The following is an 18,330-nucleotide window of genomic DNA, read 5'->3' as shown; positions in this document are numbered from 1 at the left end:
CATGTTTTATACACATTATATGTCATTATTATGCATTTTCCGGCACTAACCTATTGACGAGATGCCGAAGAGCCGATTGTTGTTTTCTGCTGTTTTTGGTTTCAGAAATCCTAGTAAGGAAATATTCTCGGAATTGGACGAAATCAACGCCCAGGGTCCTATTTTTGCACGAAGCTTCCAGAAGACCGGAGAGGAAACGAAGTGGGGCCACGAGGTGGCGACACAACAAGGCGGCGCGGCCTGGGCCCTGGCCGCGCCGGCCTGTTGTGTGGGCCCCTCGTGACCCTCCCGACTCTGCCCTTCCGCCTACTTATGGTCTTCGTCGCGAAACCCCCAGTACCGAGAGCCACGATACGGAAAACCTTCCAGAGACGCCGCCGCCGCCAATCCCATCTCGGGGATTCAGGAGATCGCCTCCGGCACCCTCGCCGAAGAGGGGAATCATCTCCCGGAGGTCTCTTCATCGCCATGATCGCCTCCGGATCGATGTGTGAGTAGTCCACCCCTGGACTATGGGTCCATAGCAGTAGCTAGATGGTTGTCTTCTCCTCATTGTGCTATCATGTTAGATCTTGTGAGCTGCCTATCATGATCAAGATCATCTATTTGTAATCTTTCATGTTGTGTTTGTTGGGATCCGATGAATATTGAATACTATGTCAAGTTGATTATCAATCTATCATATATGTTATTTATGTTCTTGCATGCTCTCCGTTGCTAGTAGAGGCTCCGGCCAAGTTGATACTTGTGACTCCAAGAGGGGGTATTTATGCTCGATAGTGGGTTCATGCCTCCATTAAATGCTGGGACGAGTGACGTAAAGTTCTAAGGTTGTGGATGTGCTGTTGCCACTAGGGATAAAACATCGATGCTTTGTCTAAGGATATTTGTGTTGATTACATTACACACCATACTTAATGCAATTATCTGTTGTTTACAACTTAATACTGGAAGGGGTTCCGATGATAACCTGAAGGTGGACTTTTTAGGCATAGATGCATGCTGAATAGCGGTCTATGTACTTTGTCGTAATGCCCTGATTAAATCTCATAGTACTCATCATGATATATGTATGTGCATTGTTATGCCTTCTTTATTTGTCAATTGCCCAACTGTAATTTGTTCACCCAACATCTGCTATCTTATGGGAGAGACACCACTAGTGAACTGTGGACCCCGGTCCTATTCTTTACATCTGAAATACAATTTGCTGCAATTGTTTTTTACTGTTCTTCGCAAACAATCATCATCTTCCACACAATACGTTTAATCCTTTGTTTACAACGAAGTCGGTGAGATTGACAACCTCACCGTCACGTTGGGGCAAAGTTCTGTGATTGTGTTGTGCAGGTTCCACGTTGGCGCCGGAATCCCTGGTGTTGCGGCGCACTACACTCCGCCGTCATCAACCTTCAACGTGCTTCTTGACTCCTACTGGTTCGATAAACCTTGGTTTCTTACTGAGGGAAACTTGCTGCTGTGCGCATCACACCTTCCTCTTGGGGTTCCCAACGGACGTGTCAACTACACGCGTCAGTATGCTTACAATGACAAGAACTTATTTGGGACCTAAGTTGAGTAGCCTGAGATTTAGGTACTCGTATTCAAGGGGCACGAGATTTTCAACTTGTGATTTGCCAAGCATATAACTCATATTTGCCCTCACATTAACTTTAACCATTCAAGATGCTTATGTTAGGGGTAATCAGAGGTCAAAGCTAATGAGTACCACACTTTTTGGAAGGTTTATAAAACTTGTTAATCTTGCTTCCTTCTACGAAGGGTCCCTTATTTTACTGAGTCTTCATCTTCTTGCTTTATGCACCAATTAAGAGAGCATAGTTGTCATTCTGAGTATAATGTGCATAGTCCCAAAATTTATTATTTATTGATTCATGATTATGCTATTTCTTGTTCTCAAATTAATTGTATCTAGTCACCCTTTAAACTTTGAAGGTGTCCTAGCATTTATGTTTTGCCACTCAATAAATGACAAGCTGAGTACCACTTTGCTATGTTTTCTCTATGCTCATAAATAAACAATTGCTTTCAATGCACAATTATTCATGATCCTTTGTTTGAGTTACTTCTCATGTTATGACATAGTTTCTAAGTTCTATTGTTACAATTATATCTATCATGCCTATGTTTAGAGTACTTTGATCCCAGCTCACAATGCTTTACAATAACTTGATCAAAATTGTGTTGACTTCATGTCACCTCAAAAATTATTTTTGTTATTGTTGACAACCGTTTTTGCCTTAAAAGTGAAAATTAGAAGATGGCCTCAAATGAAAAAAATGATAGACATCAAAGTTGTGCGTCTCGTCGAGACAAGCAATTTTGCTTTTTGAGTCATTGCGATCCGAGCTAGTATGCAACTTCTGGAGCCAAAATACAGCAGAAACCTGAATTACCGAGTCTGGGCTTTTTCATGGTTTTCTGCTTTACCTTATGGTTCTATCAATACTTGGTATCATCTAGAAAAGAAGTTTCATGAACATTTTTATAGTGGTGATAATGAGCTTAAATTGTCGCATCTTACATCGGTTAGACAAAAACATGATGAATCGGTCACCGATTACATCAAGAGATTTAGAGATACTAAAAACCGATGTTATAGTTTGGTGGTTACGTAGAAGAGACATGGCGAGACTTGGTTCTTAATGGTTTAAGAACTCATATTAAAGAAAGAATTGAGGGTTATGAGTATCTAAGTACTAGCCAAGTTTTACAAAGAGCTTTGGCTCAAGAAAGCCGAAGCAAAGAAACAAAAGATTTGCATAGGTCTAAGTCTGATCGTCCTCGCATAAACACGAGTTGAATACAATAGTGACAATTCGGACGATGAAGCTGATATTTATGGCTGCTGAATTTGTTTGGCCCTCAAAGGCCAAACCTTATACTTGTGATGCTCTTAAGCCGATTCGCAAGAATCGTGAAGATGAGATGACATTCAGTTTTGATGTAGCAAAATGTGATAGGATATTTGATGCTATGTTAAAAGACAAATACATTCGACTGTCTCACACTTTACCGCCGTTTGAGGAGTTAAAACGGCGTGCTTATTGCAAATATCATAATTCTTTTTCTCATGCTACTAATGATTGCAATGTGTTTCGACGACGTGATACAATCGGCTATCAATGATGGACGATTAAGCTTTGCTGACATGCAAATTGACAAGCAGCCATTCCCAATGAATACTTTGGAGCTGCAAGGGAAAAAGGTCTTAATTCGGCCAGAGGCGGCCGGATCCGCTAACAAAAATAATGTTGTTGTTGGTGAGCCCAGGAACAGCAGGGATGGCAACAAAGACTTGGGAAGAGAGATTGTTCTTGGCAAGCAGCCCAATGGCAAGGAGACGCTGAAGATCACCATAAAAAATCCTACACTCGGGGGGCAATCACAAGTGCAAAGGGATGTTCGTGCCAAGTTTATCAAGCCCAAGAGTCCAGAAGTTGGCAAGTGGAAAACTAATGAGGTTAAGGTGCAGCACAAGCGAATAAAGCCAACCTTCGATATGTTGTTGTCTAAATATGCAAACCAAGCGGCCGGTTCCAACACAAACCGGTCATCACATGTGAAGCGCCCAAGATCACCTCCAAGAGAGAGGTCTCCACGACACACGAGGCCGTATGGGCAGTGGGCACCAGGACCATGGATGGCGCCGCCCCCATACACACCATGTTATTTCAATGGAGGATGGATGCAGCCCCCAATGGTACCTTGTGCTTTTCATCCAGGGTGGGCAACACCTAGAAAATCTGTGCATGATAGGATTACCAGGCCTGTTCGAGACCGTTTGAGTTACAATACTAATCGGTCATCGCAGAAATCTACAAGAGATGATAAAATGAAGTGGCGTCCTAAATCTCCATGTGCTGAAATTCCAGAGAGTAGCAAGCAGCAAGAGAATAGTACTAATGTTAGCTCAGTCATAATAGGTACACAAGAGCTGAAACTCAAGGAGCCGGTTGTTGTTGATGAACCGGCTAACTCGAAAAAGTTATACCGACTATTCCACCAAGATCTTCGGCTAACGATCATGAAGCTAGCACAAGCAAGGCCAAGCCGAGAGATCCTAAATATACTCAACCGAAGTGGTGTCCTCTAGGACTAACAAAAACCAAGAAGAGGAGACTGCAGCGCATGAGGAACCAAGAGAAGGTGGAGCATACAGCTGAAAAGCGAAGGGATGAGGTTTTCGATAAGACTCACCCTGTACCATATAAGAAGTGGGTGCTCAAGAAAGTGGAAGGTGCTGCGGTTCCCATGACGGTCGCAACAACTACCACGTCATCCGAAGAGAAGGACGTGAATATTGATGAATTGACCACAACACTTCCTACCACTCCCGATTCGGTACCTACTTCAGAAGATGATGAAGAATTGGTGGATTTTGAGAACTCACCAGCTAGGGAAGGTATGGATATGAATATGGTTTATTACTTACCCTCTGAGTTTCGTGCGGTAGATGAAGAAGGGGAGGTAGCGCAATTAGACTTAGGTCCCAAGAACGCCATCTTTGAGAAACCAAAAGAACCGGTGAAGCATTTGAAACCGCTATATGTCAAGGGGCACATTAACGGATCACCGGTTGCTAGAATGCTTGTTGATGGTGGTGCAGTGGTGAATCTTATGCCATATTCAGTCTTCAAAAAATTGGGCCTTGATGAGAATGATTTAATGAAGACCAACATGGTGCTCAATGGGTTTGAAGGCAAAGAGAAAACAGAGGCCAAAGGTGTCATGAGTGTGGAGCTCACGGTGGGGAGTAAATCTTTGGCCACCGCCTTCTTTATTGCCGAAGTGCAAGGTAATTACAATGTTATATTAGGCCGTGATTGGCTCCATGCAAACCAATGTGTGCCATCTACTTTGCATCAGTTTTTGATACAGTGGGTTGATGATGAGGTTGAGGCTGTCCATGCGGATAATTCAACTTGTATTGCTTTGGCCGATTCACTGGTGGATTGGCAACATCCCAATGCTACTTGCTTGACAGGGCGCGACCTCTCAGATTTTGATTTTCTTAGTGCCACGAAGAATGGCTTTGTGCCCATCTCTTTAAAGCCGATTTACAATAATCGGCTCCCAAATATGTGATTTAAATGGATCCCAACGAAGAGTGGTTGCAGAAGCGGCTTGTTCAATATCGGTCCAGTGAGAATGATATGTATGAGTCCATAGAAGAATTAGATGATATGGATAAGTTGGGACAAGGTTTCACATCGGCTGATCCATTGGAAGAAGTGGATATAGGAGATGGTTCAATTCCTAGGCCGACGTTTGTTAACAAAAATTTGGAAGCCGATCAGAAAAGTGTATTGATCGGGCTCTTATAAGAATATGTCGATTGCTTTGCATGGGAATATCATGAGATGCCTGGTTTGAGCAGGGAACTAGTTGAGCATCGGCTGCCTATCAAAGCTGGTTTCAGGCCTTATAAACAACCGGCTCGTAAATTCAATCCCAAGATGTATGACCGGATCAAGGAAGAGATCGGTCGTTTGCTTAAAGCTAATTTTATTAAGCCTTGCAGTACGCGGATTGGATTTCTAATATTGTGCCCGTAGGTAAGAAGGGGTCCAACAAGTTGAGGTTGTGCATTGATTTCAGAGATTTGAATAGAGCTACACCCAAAGATGAGTATCCCATGCCAATAGCCGATATGCTTATTAATGATGCCTCTGGTCATAAAGTTATCAGTTTTCTTGATGGCAATGCGGGGTACAACCAAATTTTCATGGCCGAAGAGGATGCATTCAAAACAGCCTTCCGGTGTCCCGGGTTTGTTGGTTTATTTGAGTGGACAGTAATGACTTTCGGTTTGAAGAATGCTGGTGCGACATATCAGAGGGCTATGAATTTAATATTTCATGATTTGCTTGGGGTCATACTTGAAGTCTATATTGATGATATTGTTGTTAAGTCGGATGCTAATGAATCTCATTTAGCCGATTTGCGCTTAGCTTTTGAGAGAATGAGAAAATATGGGCTCAAGATGAATCCTTTGAAGTGTGCTTTCAGTGTATCGGCTGGAAAATTCTTGGGTTTTATTATACATCAGCGCGGCATAGAGATTGATCCCGGGAAGATACAAGCCATCCAGAAAGTACAAGCCCCGACATGCAAAAAGGATATGCAGAAATTCCTTGGCAAGGTTAATTATTTGAGGCGTTTCATAGTGAACTTGTCAGGGAAGGTTGATGCATTCACTCCTATTCTTCGGTTAAAGAATGACGATGATTTTACCCGGGGGGCAAAACAGCAAGAAGCATTTGAGAAGATTAAGCTTTGTTTGTCTACTCCTCCCGTATTAAGGGCGCCTAAGCATGGAGAGCTTTTTAGGCTCTATATTGCAGCGGAGGAAGGTGTCATTGGTGCTGTTTTGACTCAAGAGACCGAAGAAAAAGAGCATGTTATCACTTATTTAATCCGGCGTTTACCGGATGCTGAGACAAGGTGAACAAGATTGTAGAAGATCTATTATTGAATATTTGCAGGATCCTAACAAGAGGACGGACAGGGCTGTTCGGCGAATGGCTTTTAAGTATGCGTTGATGGATGATGATCTCTATCGCCGAACAGTTGATGGTATTCTTTTGAAGTGCTTGGGTGAAGATCAAGCAAGAGTTGCTATGGGAGAGGTACATGAAGGAATATGTGGTACTCATCAATCGGCACACAAAATGAAGTGGTTATTGCGACGTGCAGGTTTTTATTGGCCGACGATGATCAATGATTGCTTCAGGTATTATAAGGGATGCGAGGCTTGTCAAAAGTTTGGTGACATTCAGTTGGCTCCTGCTGCTATGTTGAATCCTATTATCAAGCCATGGCCATTTAGAGGTTGGGGATTGGATTTCATTGGTATGATTCATCCTTCTTCTTCAAAAGGGCATCGGTTCGTGCTGGTAGCTACCGATTATTTTACCAAGTGGTCTGAAGCGATACCTCTCGGAAATATGACCCATAAGGAGGTGATCAAATTCATAATCGAGCATATCATACATAGATTCGGCATTCCTCAAACATTGACTACAGATCAAGGTTCATCATTTATGGCAAAAGAAGTTAAAGAGTTTGCCGAATCTTATAATATAAAAATGCTCAATTCATCTCCATATTATGCACAAGCTAATGGACAAGCTGAATCAAGTAATAAGATTTTGATCAAGCTCATCAAGAAGAAGATTGAAGATTATCCGAGGAGATGGCATGAAGTGTTGTCCGAAGCTTTGTGGGCACATAGGATCTCTAGGCATGGCGCTACAAAGGTAACTCCATATGAACTTGTATATGGACAAGAAGCCGTTTTACCGGTAGAGGTGAATCTGGCTGCTTTGAGGTTCGCCAAGCAAAATGATCTATCGGCAGTGGATTTTCACAACTTGATGATGGACAACATTGATGAGGTTGCTGATAAACGTTTAACTGCTCTGAGAGACATAGAGAAGGATAAATTGCGGGTAGCAAGAGCTTATAACAAAAAGGTGAAGTTGAAGAGCTTCCAAGTTGACGACTTAGTGTGGAAAGTAATCCTACCAGTCGGTTCGAAAGACAGTAAAATTTGGCAAATGGTCTCCTAGCTGGGAAGGTCCTTTTAAAGTCGTGAGAGTAGTTCCTGGAAATTCATACTTGGTGGAATCTATGGAGGGAAATTTACTACCTCGAGCTCTCAATGGGAGATATCTGAAAAGGTTCTACCCGAGTGTGTGGCAAGAAGCATGAACACGCATATGGCCGATATATAATTATCGCCCTTAGCATACATGGCCGATACAGAATTATCGCCCTAAGAATCAATGGCCGATGGAGTGTTGACATCGTCCTTAGACAAAATATAGTGCAAGTTATTTTTCGGCATACAAATTTTGCCGAAAAACAGGGGGGCATGTGTTGACAACCGTTTTTGCCTTAAAAGTGAAAATTAGAAGATGGCCTCAAATGAAAAAATGATAGACATCAAAGTTGTGCGTCTCGTCGAGACAAGCAATTTTGCTTTTTGAGTCATTGCGATCCGAGCTAGTATGCAACTTCTGGAGCCAAAATACAGCAGAAACCTGAATTACCGAGTCTGGGCGCTCGACCATAGAGGCCTCTATGGTTAGGCGCGAACCGAGCCGGGGCTGAGGAAGAAAGTCGGAATTGATCTTTTTTGTTGCGACCTCAATTGAACGATCAAGATGAGCTCAGATGAAAAAGTTGTCAACATGAAAGTTCTTCGTTTTTTCGAGACGAACAACTTTGCTGTTTACGGGATTTTGATCCGAGATCGTTTACTGCCTGAAATATGGCACGGAAGGTGCATGAAGGTTTCTGACCGAACAGTTACGGAAATTTCAGGTTTACTTGTTCGAGTTGGACCCTAATTAGGGTTTGTGACGTGAATCCAACCGTCTATCTTGCACGGAAAGTCCAGCCGCTCTTTATATACATGAAGGGTGACGGCCGATTGAACAACAACACACAATCGCAAAACCAATCTACAAACCTTTACTTTTTCTCTCTCGTTCTTGTTTTCTGCTCTTCGTTCGTCGGTGTTCTTCGTGTTGGAGAGCTTCGATCTGCGAGGTCCTAGGGGCGGGCGAACCGACCTAGGGCAGCCCATCACCGCCGTGCGTCCAGACGGGGTCTCTCCCGGGCGTGTGGGGTTTCGGGTTCTCAAAAGAGCCCGCCGGATTGTCCTGAGTATCGCGCTTCCGGCGAGCCTCCTCCGGCGACGTGTCCTGCGTATCGCGCTCGACGCCGGAGGTACACGGTGACGTGTTCGTGTGCGAACAGTTATCAATTACCTACTCGAGGACGAGCAGGAGTTAAGATTGGGATGCTGATACGTTGCAAACGTATCTATAATTTTTGATGCTCCATGCTTGTTTTACACCAATTTCTATATGTTTTGCTTACACTTTGTTGCACTTTTATACATTTTCTGGCGCAAACCTATTGACAAGAAGCCACAGTGCCAGTTCCCTGTTTTTTTCTGTTTTGTATTTCAGAAAAGTTGTATAAGAAATATTCTCGGAATTGGACGAAACAAAAGGCGAAGATCTTATTTTTCCGTAACGAAGACGAAGTTCGGAGGAGAGATGATGTGGGGCCACAAGGCGGCCAGACCATGCCTTGGTGCAGCCCAAACCCTGGCCGCGCCAAGGGGTGGTGTGGGCCCCCTAGCCTCCACCGACCTCGCCCTTTCGCCTATTTATTCACGATCTCGGGGAAAAACCTAAATACCCGAGCCTCCATCCACGAAAAGTTTCGTCGCGGCCGCCATCATAGACCCTAGCTCGAGAGGGTTCTGAAACTCTTCCCGGCACCCTGCCGGAGGCGGAGATCATCATCGGAGGCCTCTACATTGTCATGCCCACTTCCGAAGTGATGCGTGAGTAGTTCATCCTTGGACTACGGGTCCATAGCAATAGCTAGATGGCCGTCTTCTCCAATTTGTGCCTCATGTTTAGATCTTGTGCTGCCTATCATGATCAAGGTCATATTTATGTAATGCTACATGTTGTGTTTGTTGGGATCCGATGAATATTGAATACTATGTTGAGATCCATTATATACTTGTCATATGTTATTTGTGATCTTGCATGCTCTCCGTTGCTAGTTGATACTCTGGCCAAGTAAATGCTTGTGACTCTAAGAGGGAGTATGTATGCTCGATAGTGGGTTCATGCCTCTAGTTTCTGGAAGAGTGAAAATAACTTCTAAGATTGTAGATGTGCGGTTTCTACTAGGGAGAAAACAACAATGTTTTATCTAACGGTAATTCTATTGTTTACTTTACATACATTGCTTAATGCGATAATCTATTGCTTGCAACTTAATACTGGAAGGGGTTCAGACGATTACCTGAAGGTGGATTATTAGTCATAGACACAGTTGAATTACCATCTATGTATTTTGTTGTAATGCCCAAATGAATCTCATAGTAATCATCTTGTCATGTATGGTCTTTATTCTGTCAATTGCCCAACTGTAATTTGTTCACTCAGCATGTTATTTATCTTTATGGAGAGACACCTCTAGTGAACTATGGACCCAGACCTTTATTTTACACTGATACAATCATCTTGTTATGTTTACTTATTGCAAGCACTGTTCTCTTTAATTCCACTGCTAACAAACATCTCTTTCGACACTATAGATTTAATCATTTGTGTTCAGCAAAACCGGTGAGATTGACAACCTCACTGTAAGTTGGGACAAAGTATTTTGGTTGTGTTGTGTGCAGGTTCCACGTTGTTGCTGACGCCGGTAGTGCGCCCTGCCACTAGTCAGCTAGCAACACCTTCAGAAGTCACGCCTTTCTCCTACTGGTCGATTAAACCTTGGTTTCTTACTGAGGGAAAACTTGCTACTGTGCTCATCATACCTTTCTCCTGGGTTCCCCAACGGTGTGCAATCTGCGCTCATCGGACTCCTTGGCCATCTCCACCAACACCTCCCGCATCGGAGACAACACCGCCATCGGCAACACTATTGGCGTCACGAGGCACGTTGTTGAATTCGAGGGGCAGTGCAGCTCGCCGGGAAAACTAAGGTTTGGGCAACAGCGGCATAGGATGGGGAGGCGAAAGCGTGGTGGCCTAGGATCTATGGTTCTTTCATACTTGTGTTGGTGAGTAAATAAGAGTCACATGCTATAGAACGTGGTGGACTCTAGGTTCGGGCGGAGTTTCTCGCGGCACGACGCAGCACGCGTGGCGAGCAAGGATGCGGCCAATAGTGAGGCGTCGTTTATTTCAAGTCTTTCCCTTTCTAAAAATGATGTTGAATATGGGGAGCGAAACTATTTGAAAAACTGAATTAACTTATTTTTTACTAAACATGGTGCTTTATTGATTAAATAATATCAATGTAAAGAGTTCCCTGTATAGACAAGATAAAGAATGAACTAGAGTTCACATCCTCAATACTTACCTAAGAAGTGTGCCGCCTCACTACCAAAAATGCTTCACATGGCAAAATGAAACCGACATACTCCCTCCGTCCTCAAATAAGTGACAAATAAGTGAACATTTATCCTCAAACCTTGTCCATAAAAGAATGTACTTTTATGTTTCCAATGCACTTTAAAGTAGCAAAAGTTACTTCTTTCTCACCGCACACGAAAATCAAACCCAATAATATTGATCAAATATTATCTTCATATTTTACATGCAATTAGCTCATTGAAGGTGCAAAAATTAAAGAGGCGAGAGATGTTGATTTGCATCTTCCCAATGCAATTGTCTCTCCACATGATAATCTCTCTTGAAAAACTCGCACGCCCACTTATTTATGGATGGAGGGAGTATCTATTTGATGCCCATTACTACCAAAATGGCAAACGATCTATCCATGACCTAGGAGTTAAACCGACGTACCGGAGTGAGACAACATGATGCAAATATCATGTCGTCGATTGTTCGTCTCAAGCAAGCTCTACCGCACGCCAAAGATCCAGGGATCCCGCGTACTCGGTGGCGAGTGTTGTGGAGTGTATAAGTGAATTGCACTAGGCCTTTACATTAGTTTAGACTTTTGGTTGTGTTGGGTAGTGCATGAAGCTTGACATGGTATCAAGTTTTAGTTCTGGCTTTCACAATTTATCTTAAAATTGATGTTGCCCCACTCTTTGTCTGCCTATATGCTCATTAATACGTGTGCTCTTCTTTTATTCACATTTTGACTTTCTCTCCTCCCATCATACGAGAGAGGGTATGTTGTGAAGTATATAAGTAAATTGTACTAGTCGTTTCTATCAGTTCGAACTTTTGATTGTGTTAGCTAGTGCATGAAGCTTAACAGCGAGAGCCCCTCAAAATGTTGTCGACAAGCTGCTAGATAAGTGCCCCATAGATCGCCAATAATCACCCCTGCACCTATGTGTCCGGCAGCCTCAAAGATCGCCGCATCCGAGTTAACAACAAGCACCATACCTGGCGGCGGTGGTGTCCATCTCGTTCGCGAGGCAATGGCACGGGGAGTTCACCAAGCGCAGAAACTTGTCCGAGCGAGCAAGGTGCAGTGCAGCGAGGGCGCGCATACAACTTGATTAACTAATGCAGGTCTATCGGTGTCAATACCCTTATACCCAGCTAGGTGCAGCGTATGCACATCTTCTGTTCACGTCGCCACCATGGAAGTTGCATGGATAAACCAACTCTAGGCAGTGCCATCTCCGTCTCTCTCTTTCTGCGCTGATCTTTTCCAAATCGCGAGTTCTACTTGACTGGTCTTCCCCCCTGAATTTGGTGTGAATTCCTCCTTCCTTGGCATACATTCTTCAAACGTTTAGGTCTACTCAAAGAAAAGATGAATCTATCCCGTGTGAACATGTAGGTCGTTCCGAGCACCACGATACCTTGATCTACCCACTGGGAACTTCGAAGTCCACAATAAAATCAGCAACCGAATAAGTAAAACCAAACCGAAAACAAATTCGCACGTTCAACCTTTTGAAGTCTCTGAACTGAATTGATCAAGTTTGAAATGGTTAGACGTCTGCGCTTGCAATATTATTTAATCACATTTGTAAATATTCTATGGATAATTCAGCATAAAAGGCACGTCCCCTCCATACTAGTTTATTTGGTTTCTAAAGGTTTGGTGTCGAGGGTGCTCCTCGGCAATGCCCTCCGATAGGGCTTAGGGTTGATGGAATCCTGCAAGCTGACACGAGACATCGGTTCACAGACAAGCGGGGAGAGCGATTTACCCAGGTTCGGGCCCTCGATGAGGTAAAACCCTTATGTCCTGCCTGTCTGTTCTTGATTATGATGATAATGGGTTACAATTGGGTGCCGAATAGTTTGGCTGAGATCTCGTCGAGATGGCTAAGCGCTAAGGTGACCTAGCTTTAAGTTTCTGTTGGCTAAGATCGCTAAGATTGATTGTGTCTCTCGACCGCCCCTCTCCTGGCCTTTATATAGGAGGCCAGGTTTCAAGAGGTCTAATCGAGTACGATTAGGTTTACAGTAGATCTATCTCTAGACTTTCCTTGTTCGGCTCCTTCCGCGTCTTGTACTTCAAGGAATCTTCCGTTGCACTGCCCTAGTGGCCCATCTTGTCGTCGAGTGCCTTCATGGACCTCCAACTAGGAAATACAGGATAGGGAAACATTGGTTATCCGAAGGGTTATGCTCACGTCAGTAGCCCCCGAGTGTCTAGCCGAAGGTAGTTCGGGTAGAGACTAAAGCATGCCTCCACCAATGTTCTTCTCCTTGGCTGTTCTTGTTCTTCTTGAATCTGCATCATCTTCTTTTGTCGGGTGCGCGTCAGCGCTCCCGATGGGAGTAGCCCCCGAGTCTAGGTACGGATGCTTGCAATCCGTGCGTAGACTCAAGTTGTACCACTCGAACATTTTGCTCTGCCGAAGTTTTTCCGCGAGTCTTCGCGGGTCATCCGATATGTTTTCCTCATGCAAGGGATAATGAGTAACGTGCCCAGCTTTTGCTGGTTAATTGCCGATGGCAAAACAACGTTACCCTACACAAAATCAAGTCCCCGGGCATGATCCTGGAGTGTGAAAAAGTTTCTGTCGGGTGTGCGTCCAGCACTTCCGATGGGAGTAGCCCCCGAGTCTGGGTACGGGTGCTTGCAACCGGGTGCGGACTCGAGTCAAACAATTATCTCTTCCTTCAAGGCCGTCTTCCTTCGAATCTTCATTCTGTCGGGTGCGCGTCCAGCGCTCCCGATGGGAGTAGCCCCCGAGTCTAGGTGCGGATGCTTACAATCCGTGCATAGACTCAAGTTGACCATCCGATACCTTTTCATTCCTTCGAATGCTTTGAGCATTTCTCATGACGTCATTGATGACGCTTTACTAATATCTTGATTTTGACTGACAGGACGTAACCTGCTGGGCCTATTCCTTCTTTGTCTGGCCCTTTTCGCACAGTCACCAAGGCGTCTCCTCGATTTTTGCAATCTTTAATAGAAAAGATCCACTGAATAAACCGGTAGCAACGACACATGCCCACACAGCTCTCAAGTTCTCCTTAAAATCTCCAAAGGGCGAAAAATCCCTAATCTTCTCCCACATTTTCCGTAGCATCTTCTCGTACTTCTCCTCCTTCCTTCCTTCGCTACAGCTGCGCCGCCACCACTGCTTTTCCGATCTTCCCCAGATCTCGCAATGGTGAAGAAGAAGGGCCTTACTGCCACCGCCAGTTCTACTAGCGGAGGCGCCGCCGCCAAATCTTCCTCGAATCTTCCGAAGGGGAGCGCCCCGAACGCTCCTCCCCCAGCTCCGGCGCCGCCAGCGCCGCCAAGTTCGGTAGCCAAGCCCGGAGATTGGATAGCGTCAACCGTCACCAAGCGTGACGAGAAAAGATCCCGAAGCCTGGGATTAATCTCCTCCGACGAGGGGAATGTGATCTTTCCAGGTGCGATTTCTCGGCCTAATCCCCCTGCTGGCTTTACCGTGATGTTCTTGTCATTCCTATATCGGGGTCTTTCGCTCCCCGCTCATGAATTCCTCCTTCATCTTCTGCGGACTTACGAAATCCAATTGTGGCAACTTACTCCTAACTCAATCCTTCACGTTGCCGTGTTCATTACCCTCTGTGAGGCGTTTTTGGGCATCAAACCTCATTTTGGATTGTGGAAAAAGATCTTTTATGTAAAGAGGTACAGCAGTAGTAATGGATCCTTCGTCACCGGAGGAGTGGGGTTTGTGGCTCGTTCGGAGGTTAATTATTTCAATTTCCCAATGAGAGAATCTGTGCAAGGGTGGAGACTGAAATGGTTTTATGTCAAGGATTCCCTGTCACCCGAATCCCAGCTTCCTTGCTTTACCGACGTCCTCGAAGCCAAGCCCAAGAATTCCTGGAAGAACATTCTCTCTCCCGACGAAAGAGTAGCAGCCGATGAATTATTTGCCAAATTTCTTCGAATCAAAGAGGCCGACGGCCAAACTATGGTCGACACAGAGGTGGCAGTGGTGTTCCTGAAACGTCGAGTCCAACCAGTCATGGCCAGAGTTCGCACGATGTGGTTGTATTCAGGTCCAAAGGATGAAACCAGGATTAATGCTGCCGAACTATCGGAAAAGGAGTTGCTTGCTGAAGTCCGTCGCCTTACTTCCTTTAGCCAGGAAGACTCGATCCCATTGATATCTTCTTACACTCCTCTTGATGCTGATCATCCGCCACCATAGGTAACTTTCCTTTTGATATTCTCACTATGCTATTTCCACTTGGCCAATATGATTTCTATTATTCTTATTTGTTCTTCTTTTCAACAGACCCCCATAGTCTCTGGAAACTTGCATGATTCGCCAAATGATACTTCTGAGGGAAGAGGCTCCTCAATACCTGTTGATTTTCACACTGTCGAGCACGCAGGCCCAGAGAGCGAACACGATGATCCGATAGATTCCGAAACTGTTCACACCGATCTTCCTCCTTCAGCCGACGACGCTTGCGACACGGAGGGATCAGTGCGTAATGATGACGCTGATCGTGATGCCTTTGTTAATGCAGCTGTGGAGGCGACCAGGGCTTCGCCCGTGAAGAGATCAACCGGTGGCTTTGCCGACGAAGACGATCTCTTCGACATGTAAGTACCATCTTCTTTTCTGCTGTGTTTTGTCCCGTTGTTTCTCGCATTCTTTTCATAACTTCTGCCGACCATTTCCTCTTTGTAGTGACGAAGGTTTCGCTGAGCCTCCGCCTAAGAAAGCCAGATCTGATGCTGTTCCGCCGGCCGTTGCTGCTTCCGAAGCTTCGGCTCCTAAGGCAGCTCCCGCGGCCCAGGCATCGACTGCTTCTTCCCTTTCCAAGGGGAAAGATGTTCCTGCCGCCACCACGACTCCTCCTTCTGTAAGTCCTTTTTTGAATACAGCGTGAATTTCTTGAAATGTGCCTTGTCTAACGATTCATTGTAAAATATCCTTTTTTCCTTAAGGATCTGCGAGGTGTTATATCTTCTTTGGAGACCTTTGCCTCTCAATTTACCTCTCTGGAAGCGGACAAAGTTCGACTGCAGGAGGAAGTTAAATCTTCCTATTCGAAGTTGGATGGCGCCATTAAAAAGGCTGCCACGGCTCGCCAGGAGGTCGACTCCCTGAAAGAGGAGCTGGGCAAACTGAAGGAGAGGCTAAAAGAGGAGGAAGCTCGGGCAGCTGAAAAGGATGAGCTCCTTCGTCAGTCTTCTTTGGCTCTACTTGGTAAGCTCTTTTGTACACCTCTGTCGATTATTACTCTTATGGATTCGTTCCTTTATCAATGATCTTTTCCAATTCATTTTCTTCTAGAAGCCGCCAACATTCCCGTCGCCGCCTTGGACAAAGTTCCAAACAACTCTCCGGCAAATGGTGTGTCGATGGCTCTCACCTCCCACCAGCCTACGCGGGAGCTTCTTGAAAAGGGAAAAGGTGCCCGGCGCGGATGCACTCGGTGATTTTCCCCAAGATCAAGCAGGACAAAACTCTGGGGCGATTGATCGATGCCTTCGCGGTTGACACCAAGGAGGTTATCGAGGTATTCAAGCGCACTTCGCGTACCTATGGTGCCCTTCTAGCCTTCCAACTTATGATGGGTTATGGCTTTAAGGCTGACATTGAAGAAATGACTAAGGAGCTGCCGAAGACGCAAGATGGACAATTTGTTGACTTAAGCGCCTTTAAAACGTCTGCCCTTACTTGTGCTCGCTAGCTCCTTGAACTAGTTTCATCAAGGAAGTCATCGGCTGGACCCAGTTTATCGACTCAGACCCAAGCCCCTTGATTCTTGTAACAAACTTATCTTTGAGCTGATGTGAAACATTGTTCTGTTGCAAAACTTATGTTTGTAATAAACTCCGTGCTGGCGATGTTGCTAGTACACCTTTATTATGATATTTTTACTTGCACTTATCCCGATGGGAGTTACTTTGGATGCTCAGTTTGACCATATCCGTCATCCTTTTTAACGCTGTTTCCTGGAGGTTTTCCCAGTGCCCTCATTTGTTGATGATTCTTCGGGTGCTCTTCCTGAAGGTGATCGAATCCAGCGTATGAAGGATCGGATCACTCAGATGGAAAAGGACCTGCGCAGCACTTATGCCTTAGCTGCTATTGTCAATAAGAAGAGCGAGATTGCAGCCGAAGTGGAGCGGTACGCTCTTACTGAGCTGCATAAAGCTACCGAGAGTTTGAACTGTAAGTTTCTTGATTCCTGCGCCCTTTTGTCAACAACGCCTTGTCTGATCCTCTATTTATTTCTTTGCCAGTCATAGCGCTGAACCGTGCGGAAGAGAACAAACGGATTCACGAGCGTGTGCATGCTTTAACCCAGCTGTCCTCAGCCGAAGAGATTTTCTGGCGGGAACACTCGAAGGCTTCGGCTGTCGCATAATTTCAGGATCGGGTTCAGCAAGTCCACCATTTCTTCGACAAGTGCTACAAAGCTATGAGGGTGGTTTGGAAGACGATGTTCCCTTTAAACGCAGTTCCCCCTACGCTGCTGACTTTGATGTCTGAGTTTGGGAATGCCAAGAAGATTCGAGACTTGGTGCGTGCTCAGGTTTTCGCAGGGGCCAGGTTTACACTTGCCCTTGTGCTTGCACGTTACCCCTCAGCGAATCTGCTTGCTATTGCCAACGCGGTTGGTGACTCCGAAGGTGTTGCTTCCTGCCAATATAATTGTCGACAAGCTTGGGGAGTATTCGAAGGTACCTGAGGAAAAAGAAACTCTGCAACTGTGATTTCATGGATTTTTGTAAATAGATTATTTTGGCTACTTCATCCAAGTGTTAGGATGGTTCAGCCGATTTTTTTTATTCGGTAGATACATGTATATGTGTTGCGGTCAGAAACCCACCGGCGGGCAGCGACTGGCAACACCGTAGAGCCGGGAATCTCCCAGGACTGCGGCTGGCCCTGGTCCCTCCGAGCGACGGCCCGCAAAGCCTTCTGGTCACACGTCCGATGCTCGTCGCAAGGGCGTGCCACCTGACCTATACCTGGTCGTGGAAGGTGTTGGATGATGCCTCGCTTAGTTTCTCGCATGGCATACACGTAAACATTAAATACGAGCCTCGATCGGCTCTCGAGTTATCCTCGTGAATCGGCTCAAAGAGCCGATCCACCCATGATTCGTACGAGGTGTACGAATATATGGTGGTCCCGCTTGATCAAGATAAAGCTAAAGCGATCTACGACGATTTAGGGTTTTCACCGCATAATCGGATCATCCTACTCACGATTGGGCCTCGCGCTCGCGTACGGTGATCGTAAGCCGATCCTAGACAGGGCCTAAAAACCAACACGAGGTTGATCCCCGGAACATCCTGTCTAGGGCTAGCAAACTACACCCTACACGCCGCTGGATCCTCCAACCCTTTGTAAGGCCT

This window comes from Lolium rigidum, chromosome 1, assembly GCF_022539505.1.
Source record: "Lolium rigidum isolate FL_2022 chromosome 1, APGP_CSIRO_Lrig_0.1, whole genome shotgun sequence".
Lineage (NCBI taxonomy): Eukaryota > Viridiplantae > Streptophyta > Magnoliopsida > Poales > Poaceae > Lolium > Lolium rigidum.
This window is presented reverse-complemented; position numbering follows the sequence as displayed.